General features: G+C 44.4%; 2 pseudogenes; one reads left to right on the top strand and one right to left on the bottom strand.

Annotated features, from left to right (window-relative positions):
• LOC114079718 (arylsulfatase D-like) overlaps positions 1–91 on the top strand; it is a 29,649-nt pseudogene extending 29,558 nt beyond the window's left edge.
• Positions 92–2,332: 2,241 nt separating this feature from the next.
• LOC114079717 (olfactory receptor 6E1-like) lies at positions 2,333–3,366 on the bottom strand (annotated as a pseudogene).
• Positions 3,367–10,531: the final 7,165 nt, after the last annotated feature.

Raw genomic sequence — 10,531 nt, 5'->3', positions numbered from 1 at the left:
AGATTAGAAGGAGGAAGAGGGGGAAGAAAGAGATGAGGAAAAGGAGGAAGAGAGAGAACAGGAGGTGGAGGAGGAGGAGATGGAGGAGTGATGATGAAGTTTATGAGGAGGAGGAGGAGATATGTGAAGGAGTAGGAGAAGGAGAGAGAGAAGAGGAAGGAGGAGTAGATGAAAGAGGAGAAGATGTATATAGAGGAGGAGGAGAAGTATGAGGAGGAGAAGGAGAAGTATGAGGAGGAGGAGGAGGAGGAGGAGGAGGAAAAATAGGAGGAGTTGGAGATTGTGGAGGAGGAGGAGCAGGAGGTGGAGGAGAGATGATGATGTTCATGAGGAGGAGGAGGAGGAGATATGTGAAGGAAGAAAATGAGGAGAGGGAGGAGGATGAGGAGAAGGATCAGGATGAGGAGGAGAGATGATGAGGAGGAGGAAGAGAAGGAAGGGGAGTTGGAGGAGGAGAAGGAAGAGGAGGAGGAGGAGAGAGATGAGCAGGAGGAGGAGAATGAGGAGTTGGAGGAGGAGGAAGAAAAGGAGAAAGAGGAGGAGATGGAGAAAGAGGAGGATCAGGAGGAAGAGGAGGAGGAAAAGGAAGAGAGAAATGAGCAGGAGGAGGAGAAGAAGGAGCAGAAGGAGGATGAGGAAGAGATGGAGAAGGAGAAGGAGGAGGAGATGGAGGAGAGATGATGAGGTGGAGGAGGGGGAGGAGGAGGGATGAGGAGGAGGAGAAGTAGAGGGAGGAGATGGAGGAGGAGATGGAAGAGTAGGAGATGAAGGAGGAGGAAGAGAAGGAGGGGAAGGAGGAGGAAGCGGAGGAGAAAAGATGATGAACATCAGGAGGAGAGGGAGAAGGATATGGAGGAAGAGGAGATGGAGGAGGAGGAAGAGATGGAGGAGGAGGAAGAGATGGAGGAGGAGGAGGAGCAGAGAGATCAGGATGAGGAAGAGAAGGAGGTGGAGGAAGAGGATGAGGAGATGGAGGAGGGAGAATGAGATGGAGGAGAAGGAGGAAGATGAGATAGAGGATGAGAAGGAGGAGAAGAGTGAGGAGGAATAGGAGGAGATGCAGGAGGAGGAGATGGAGGTGGAGAAGGAGGAGGAGGAGGATATGGAGGAGAAGGAGAAAAAATGAAGGAAGAGAAGGAGGAGAAGAAAAAGGACAAGATGGAGGGGGAGGAGGAGAGGGAGAAGGAACAGGAGGAGGAGAAGAGGAGAGGAGGAGATGGAGGAGGAGGAGGAGGAGAGAGATGAGCAGGAGGAATAGAAGAAGGAGTATGATGATGAGGAGGAGTTGGAGGAATGAGGAGGAGGAGGAGGAGATAGAAAGAGATGATGATGTTGAGGAGGAGGAGGAGGAGAGATGAGAAGGAGGAGGAGGAGGAGGAGGAGGAGGAGGAGGAGGAGGAGGAGGAGGAGGAGGAGAAGGAAGAGTTGGAGAAGGATGGAAGGAGGAGGAAGAGGAGGAGAAGGAGGAGCAAGAGAGGAGAAGCAGGATGAGATGGGGGAGGAGGAGATTGAGGTGAAGAAGGAGGAGGAGCAGGATATAGAGGAGGAGGAGGAGATGAAGGAGAAAAAGGAGGAGGAGAAAAAGGAGAAGATGGAGGAGGAGGGGGAGAAGGAGCAGGAGGAAGAGAGATGGGGAAGAAGGAAGAAGAGGAGGAGATGGAGGAGTAGTAGGAGGAGAGAGATGAGCAGGAGGAGAAGAAGGAGCAGGAGGAGGAGGAGAAGGAGCAGGACGAGGAGGGGGAGATGGAGGAAGAAGGAGGAGGAAGAGGAGAAGGAGGCGGGAGATGGAATAGAATGATGATGTTGATGAGGAGAGATGAGCAAAATAGTAGTATTTTATTCTAAATTTAATGAGTTAATTTTAACTGACAAGTAAAAATTATATATATATATATATATATATATATATATATATATATATATATATATATATATATATATATATAATGAGATGATTAATCAAGATATTATGATGATGATGATGAATGATAATGATGATGATGATTGGCTGCAGAAGGAGCAGAAAGCCTTACACATGCCAGGGAAAACATTCTACCACTGAGATAAACTCTCAGACCCCAGAATAATAGCCCTTCCCTCTTCCCCTCTTCCCCTCTTCCCCCCTTTCCTCCTTCCTCCTTCCTCCTTCCTCCTTCCTCCTTCCTCCTTCCTCCTCCTCCTCCTCCTCTCCTCCTCCTCCTCCTCTCCTCCTCCTCCTCCTCCTCCTCCTCGTCTTCCTCCTCTTCCTCTTTCTTTTGAGACAACATCTTGCTAAATTGCTTATGGCCTCACTAAGTTACTGAGGCTGGCCTCAAATTGCAATCCTCCAGCCTCAGCCTCCACAGTCACTGGGATCACAGGTGTGTGCCACTGTGCCGTGCTTAGCAGCAGAGCATTGGAAAGCTTTCCCTCTGAATATCTGAGAAGAAAGCACTCTCCCCCTGAGCAGCACATCCCTGCTGGCTTTCTGGACCAAATCATTCCTGAAGCAGTAGATGAAGGGATTCAGCAGGGGTGACACTATGGTGTTGAAGAAAGCCACTTCTTTGTTGGGGGTCAGTTGCCCAGTTTGCGTGGGCTTCAGGTACATAAATATGCAGCTCCCATAGCTGAGCAACACCACAAGCATGTGGGAGAAACAGGTAGAGAGGACCTTGCTGTGGCCCCCAGATACAGGCAGGTGCAGAACAGTGTGAATGATGCAGCAGTATGACAAAACTGTCACCAGCACAGTGCTGACCAGAGTGCACATGGCCACCAGGAAGCTGACCAGCTGCAGAATCCTGGTGTCATCACACACCAGCTCCAGCAAGGGGGTGCTGTCACAAAAGAAGTGGTTGAGGATGCGGGGACTGCAGAAATTCAGGAAGAACATCCAGGCACACAGCACCCCAAGGACCAAGTCGCTGGTGACCCAGCAGGCCAGCACCAGCCAGCTGCACACCCGGGGCGTCATGAGAGTGGGATAGTGCAGCGGGTGGTAGATGGCCAGGTACTGGTCACCAGACATAACAGCCAGCAGCAAGGACTCCACTGTGCTCAGGATGAAGTAGAGCCCCATTTGCATAAAGCACCTGGCACGGGCAATGTTCCTGTGACCAGAGAGGATGTGGGCCAGCATCTGCAGGGTGACCGTGGACGTGAACCCCACCCCCTGCAGGGAGAAATGGCACAGGAAGTAGTACATAGGAGTGTGCAGGCAGTGGTCGGCCAAGGTCAGGGTGATAATGAGCAGGTTGCCCAGGAGGGTCAGCATGTAATGACCAGGAGCACCATGAATAGAAGGAGCTGGAGCCCTCACACGTCTCTGACCCCTAAAAGCTCAAACTCCAGCACGGCAGTGAGAATGGGTTCATGAGGTGCCATTGCCCAGGCACCAGGCTGGGGGTGGCTGCTCTACTAGCCTGGTCCCTGTCTTTTCTCCTGGCCTGTCTTTAGTCTCTTGGTCTATGTGGCTTTTTGGAAATGCAGAGACAGTCAGTGCCTATCCTTCTGGTCTGTGGAGATGAGACAAGTGACATTTATTACAGTGCTGGTCATGGTGTGAACACCACAGGAATGCTGGCTTATGTATCCCACAATGACATCACTTCAGGAAGTAATACTTACTTTCATCATGAGAGTTAGCACCTGCTTCCTCCAAGAAGACTGCTATCTGATGAGTAAAAACTTGGTGTGGTGCATACCTGTCATCCCAGTGACTCAGGAGGCTAAGGCAGGAGGATCATCAGTTCAAAGACAGCCTCAGCAAAAGCAAGGCAGTAATCAACTCAGTGAGACCCTGTTTCTAAATAAAATACATAATAGGACTGGGGATGGGGTTCAGTCGTTGAGTGCTCCTGAATTCAATTCACAGCAACCCCCTGCAAAAATAAAAACAACAACAACAACCACAAAAAAAGAGAGAGATAATTTGGGACACAAACAGGAGACATAAACATACTTGAGCATTTTGTAGTAGTCACATTAAAAGAAACAGGAAAGCCAGGGGCCAGAGCAATCCCCTGTCATCCCAGGAACTTGGGAGGCTGAGGCAGGAGGATCATAAGTTTAAGGCCCTCAGCAACTTAGCGAGAACCTGTCTCAAAATAAAAATAAATTCATAAATAAATAAATAAATATATTCAGAGGTGTAGCATAATATTAGAAAAACTTTGGGTTCACTTTATAGTGCTGGGGGTGGGGAGAGAGAAAAAGAGTCACTTCTTACTCTAGTGAGTGATTGCTCGTGTATGGTGGGGGTTTACATTCAGAGCACACCTCACTTTCCATGAGCTATAGTTCAAATCTCAACAGGACATGTGCCTCATGGTCACCATATTGAATTGCCAAGGTATGGCCCATTTCTCCATCCCTCTGTTCTCTTAGTCCATTTCTTCTTTTGCATCAATCTCAGCTCTCTGAGATCTCTCTAATATTCAGAGGTGACTCTCTCCTGTGCTCAGAGATCTTCCATGACTTCCCATCTCCCTGATAATCAAGTCTCAGCTTCTCAGCTTGGCATTTAGAGCCCTTTGTGATGGGGCCCTAGCTGATCTCTAGAGTTCATCACCCCTTCTCCACCACCTGGATCACCTGTGTCTTATTGCACTTCTAAGCAAGTTCACTTGCCTCTATCTAAACCAAGTGTCCATCCTTCTCTACCTGAGTGAGTCAGTGCAAGGACCACTGCATAGGCAATGGTGTAATCAGTCGTGGGGATAGAGCCAGGGAACAGAAAGGAGCTTGACCTCATTCTGAACCAGCCAGCTAAGAAACCTGGACTGGAATCAGAAAGCCAGTAGAAGCCAGTTGAGGCTGGTTGATGAGGAGTGAAAAACCATACTCCCTGCTCCCTTAAAGGAAGAGACAGTGGAGGATAGGAAACTCTGCATGCCACATTGAACACAGTGGTGCCTAACCACTGAGCTAAGTTTCCAGCTCTATTTTGTATTTTATTTAGAGTCAGTGTCTCACTGAGTTGCTTAGGGTCTCACTTTTGTTGAGCCTGGCTTTGAACTCGTGATACTCCTGCCTCAGCCTCCTGAGCCACTGGGATTACAGATGTGTGCTACTGCACCTGGCTGTTTTATTTTATTTTGCGATAGAATTTCAATAGGAAGCTGAAATTTGCCTTGAATTTGCCTTAATCTCCCTAGTAGCTGGTGTTATAGACATGTGCCACCATGCTGGCTTGAGCTAAAAATTTAATTTTCGGGAAGAAATTTCTGACTTCATAATTCTATTTTCAGACCATTCTCAAATGTCTTCTAAAATCAAAAGCTTTTATACTCAAAAGTTGGCTTTGTCCCCATTAAATAATAAATAGGAGTTCAGAATGAGATGGTAAATGTTAGACAAAAATGGTAAGTTGCCTTTGTGTACTGAGGTATAGACCTAAATTCATATGATTACCATAAAAATCAAACAGAACTTTCCTGAAATAATAGAATCACATTTCTTATATCTTAAATATGAACCTTTGAAAAACAATTGTTGATAAAATAAAACTTCTGACGACTTCTCAGAATTTTTTATTTCTTAACAAGGCATTAAGCTCAGTTGCACTTATCCACTTAGCCACATCTTCAGCCCTTTTTTATATTTTATTTAGAGGCAGGTTCTTGCTGAATTGCTTGGGATTTTACTAAGTTACTGAAGCAGGCTTTGAACTCAGGATCCTCTTGCCCAAAACTCCTGAGCTACTGAGATCCCAGGTGTGCTTTGTCCCCAGGTGGTTTTACTCACATTAGGAGAAAAACTAGAAAACGTCTATAATCCCAATGGATTGGGAGGCTGAGGCCGGAGGATTTTCAATTCAAAGCCAGCTTCAGCAACAGTGAGGTGCTGAGCAATTCAGTGAGACCCTGTCTCTAAATAAAATACAAAATAGAGCTGGGAAATTGGCTCAGTGGTTGAGTGCCCCTGAGTTCAATCCCCAGTAACCACCCCACCCAAATTAGAAAACATTGGTGAGGCAGTTATAACTGTTGACCTAATAGTAATGTAACATCTTCTCATGCTGAAGCTTGAATTTCAAACATACATTTTTTTCTCCTTTGAAGTTTGAAGAATTAGCTAGGTGGAGTGGCACATGCCTACAATCCCAAGTAGCTGAGGAGGCTGGAGAATGAAGATCACAAGTTTGAATCCAGCTTCAGCAACTTAGTGAGGACAAAATCAACTTATTAAGACCCTGGCTCCAAATAAAAATGGGCTGGGGATGTGGCTAAGGTTAATCCCAGTACAATATATATATATAGAAACAAGAATAATTTGATAAACAAACATTCAACTGTCCAGGTAAGCTAAATTTTTGATGTGCATTTCACCCTATACTCTTACAATCATATATCACACTATCTGTGTTCTACGTACAATATGCTCTCCAAATCACAAAGAAAATTCATATCACTTTGTATTGAATGCATATGTGTGTATAAATAAATATATGTAAATGTATGATATATATCTATCCTAAACTATCACAAGCATATATACACAGATATCACTTAATGTTGTATAAGCATATTCATGTGTGAATATGCCTACACACACCATACACACATAACCTTATTGTCACAGTAGTTCAAGACTTACCAACTCATAGTTCTGTTCCTGATAACAACTAAGCCAGAGAATCACAGCTTCTCAGTCAATAAGTGATAATTATTAAACAAGTTGGTAATGAATCACCTGAATAATGAATAAAAATCAAATAAATAATGAATATGAAAACATAAATCATTGAATAGGGTAATAAATGAAATGAAGCTAAAGAGAAAGTGTGAAGTTTGGGAATACTGAGGGATAAATCTGCGGGGCTCAGTCATCCTGATTTCCCCAGAATCCTTGATAGGAGTTGACCTCATTACCTGCAGTGAAAATTCATGCAAAATTGAAGTGGCCAATGGTGTAGCATATCCACTGAGGAATCCTCCTCTCTCCAGAACTAGGGAGCCACAAAGTTTTTAATTTTTTTTTTCTTGGAACTAGGGATTTAACCCATTGGTGTTTTACCCCTAAGCCACATACCCAGACCTTTTTTTATACTTTATTTAGAGACATAATCTTGCTGAGTTGCTTAGGGCTTTCTAAGTTGCTGAGGCTGGTCTCTAACTTGCAGTCCTCCTGATTCAGCCTCCCAAATTCCTGGGATTACAGGTATGAGCCATGGCACTGAACTTTTCAGATCTGTATTTGAACCTTGGCTTGGTTATGCATTAGGTATAGGGCTGTGAGGAGGTTTTTGTTTTCCTATCTGTGCCTTTGAGGTCCCCTCTAAGAGAAGACTAATACCTGTTCTGGTGTTTCCACCAGTGTGCTCAAAGACCCACATGGCACCATGGTGTGAAATCATTTTATCCCTGTGTATCAGTGGCCCACTTTATGCTTTGCATATACCCATGAAGCTCTGCTATTGCAATTCATTTTAAAAATGGACATGTTTCTTTCTCTTCCTCTCTTCCTGCTCCTCTCTAATCTTTCCCCTTCCCTAATCTCAGGGAAGACAGTATTTATTCTCTTTCTTCTCCATCCTAGATAGACTGATCTTTCCCTGAGTACACACCCAATATAGGAACCAAGTCATCCAGACTTTGGACAGGGCACCAGAAGATCTCATAAATAATAATAATAATAATAATAATAATAATAATAATAATAATAATAATAATCTAAATTAACAAATCAATGTCAACTCCAACAGAGAACAGGGGACAATGTAGCCTTTGAGTCACCTCTTTAAAAGCCTATTGATGGGCAGAATCACAGCCTCTGGAACAGGAGTCCCTTGTGTTTCTCCTTTTCTAGAAAAGCAAAATACCTTCTTTTTCCCTTTTTCAAAACTATATCTTGGTTACTGGATTGATACTGGGAACAAAGACCTAGATTTTGGCAACATTGGCACAGTTCCCTCCAGCCTGTTTTTTTTTTTTTTTTTTTTCCAGCTAAATGTGTATCTTCTATGGCTTTGTTGTGACCTTGGGCCTGCAGGAAACACAATTGCCTCCCACCTCCTCAGAACAGGACACCTGAGGAAGCTCTCAAAATTTTCAGGAGAGGAGTTTCCACCCACCTCTCTCCATCTGGCTCCATTCTCACCCTACTTGGCTCAAAGAGGGCTCCCAAACTCAGCTCCTCCTCCATCTTCAGTGCCTCTCTCCTGCTCGGCCCCCAGCTCCTGAAGAATGGCATGAATGCAGCCCAGGTAACAGCAGGGACCTTACCTGAAATTGACACAGTATCCTTTCTCAGGCAGGATCCATGTTGTCATTCTAGAATTTTTTTCCAAAGAAGAACATGGTGTGAAATGGACCAAAGGAGCAGGTCATTAAGTAAACCAGCCCAAGCAACAGAGACATAGAGAGGTCCCCAGAGAGAAAACACACACAGCAGGTCAGACAGGCACACAGAAAGAAAAGAGTATGACAGAAAAATTAGAGAACTGGTGAATGAGAGGCAGCTGAAAAGGTGCAGACCCAGCATGGAGGAGCCATAGAGCCACATCATAGCAAGATGCTGACATTAGAAAAATGGATAAATCCAGAAAAATAAGGGAAAACCCAAGAGGCCAGAGAAACCATGAGTAAGCACAGAGAGAAAAACATGCAGGGTCTTTGAGGTCTTTTCTGGGGACTGAGCTGTCTTGGTCTCCAAAGCTACTGCCATTCCAGAGCTCATGTTACACTCCAAATGTTAATCCCTCTGTAATATCCCAACCCGTACACTCCAGGGATTTCATGTGGTAAGGGCTCAGGCCTCAGGGGTCCAGAAAATTTTTGAAAACTTTTAGTCATCCTTAAGGGACATATTAACTCAACTTTCTTCAAAGGTTGCTCATGGTAACTTGTTTGGGGGCACAATTTTAGGAAGATTTTTTTTTATTATTATTATTTGCTTGCTTGACTCCAAGAATAGAACATGATCTGCCTCCATTGAGAGAAGAGGCAGAGTAACAGTGAGACTAGGTGGGATAAGCCATGGAGTGTGGAGATGGCAGAAAGAGAAGAAAGATGAAATGTGGAGAGAGTATGTCATCATGTGTGGCTGTAAAGCAGAAAAGAAAATTTGGGCACAGTGGTGCCCACCTGTCATCCCAGTGGCTCGAGAGGATGAGGTTGAGGATCATAAGTTCAATGCCAGCTTCAGCAACTTAGCAAAGTGCTAAGAAACTCAGTGAGATCCTGTCTCTAAATAAAATGCCAAATGGGGTTGGGGATGGGACTCAATTGTAGAGCACCACTGAGTTCAACCCCCGATAGCACCCCTCCCCCCAAAAAAATAACAGGGAAAAAAGATTCTGTGTGCTGTGCAGCCTCTATCCCAGGCAGGTTGAATAGAGATCCAGGCAGCTCCATGGATACTTGTGGGGCTGTAGGGAGCTCTAATATTACTTTAATCTGTGGGCTGGAAATTGGACGGCTCAAAGTTTCTTGTAGCTTTATAAAAATGGTAACAAAAAAGCTGTAAGTGTGTCAAAAGTATCCTGTGATTTCATAAGAATGCATACTATGTTCTTTTTGGGGTACTAGAGATTTCACCAAGGAGTGCTTAACCACTGAGTTACATCCTAGAATTTTTATCTTTTATTTTGAGACAGGGCCTTCAAAGTTACTACTGTATGGACAAATTCAGGCACAGCAGAGGTTGGTGAAACATTGTGGTTTTCTTTTTATTAAGAGAGAGAGAGAGAGAGAGAGAGAGAGAGAGAGAGAGAGAGATAATTTTTTAATATTTATTTTTTAGTTTTCGATGGACACAACATCTTTTTATTTTATTTTTATGTGGTGCTGAAGATTGAACCCAGTGGCCCGCACATGCCTGGTGAGCATGCTACAGCTTGAGCCACATCCCCAGCCCCAACATTGTGGTTTTCGAACAAGAAAGTTTCTTTATTCTTAGGAGCTGAATGTCTGAGATCAAGGTCAAGGTCAAGACTCTAGCATAGAGTCTTCTCAATGAATGCATTGCTACAGCAGCTTGGCATACTGTGTCTTTGGACAGAAACTTTTCCAGCAGCTAGGTACCCTGTTTCTTTGTACAGAAACATTCCCAGCCACCAAGCATTCCAGACATGAAGTCATTAGAGACCCCAATCCAAAACACACAATCATTACAAATTTCTTCACCAGAGCATTATAGCAATGGCTTCCATTTAAAATGTAGTGTCCTCCATTTGCTCTAAACCCCCTTGAGCACTGTCTTCCTGGTCCACAGTCCTATTGGCATTCTGTTCTTCTGAGCTCCCACCAAAATTGGTCATTAAGCTCTGCTTACAAGAACCTAAAACATTTCCATCTTGCACTGCTAAACATCTCAAAATTCTTCCAATCAACTTCAAAAAGCGCAAATAGCTTCTGAACTACATGGTCAGGTTAGTCACAGCAACTACTGAACTCTTGGTATCAATTTCTGTCTTAGTGAGATTTTTCACTACTGTAACTAAAAGAGCTGACCAAGACAATGTAGAGAAGGAATAGTTTATTTAAGGTCTCTTGGTTTCAGAGGTCTCAGGCCGTAGAGAGCTGGTTCCATCCCTTGGGGCTCAAGG

The sequence above is a fragment of the Marmota flaviventris genome, chromosome 20 (assembly GCF_047511675.1).
Source record: "Marmota flaviventris isolate mMarFla1 chromosome 20, mMarFla1.hap1, whole genome shotgun sequence".
Classification (NCBI taxonomy): domain Eukaryota; kingdom Metazoa; phylum Chordata; class Mammalia; order Rodentia; family Sciuridae; genus Marmota; species Marmota flaviventris.
Note: the sequence above shows the minus strand (reverse complement) of the source record. Positions and strands in the feature narration are given on the sequence as shown.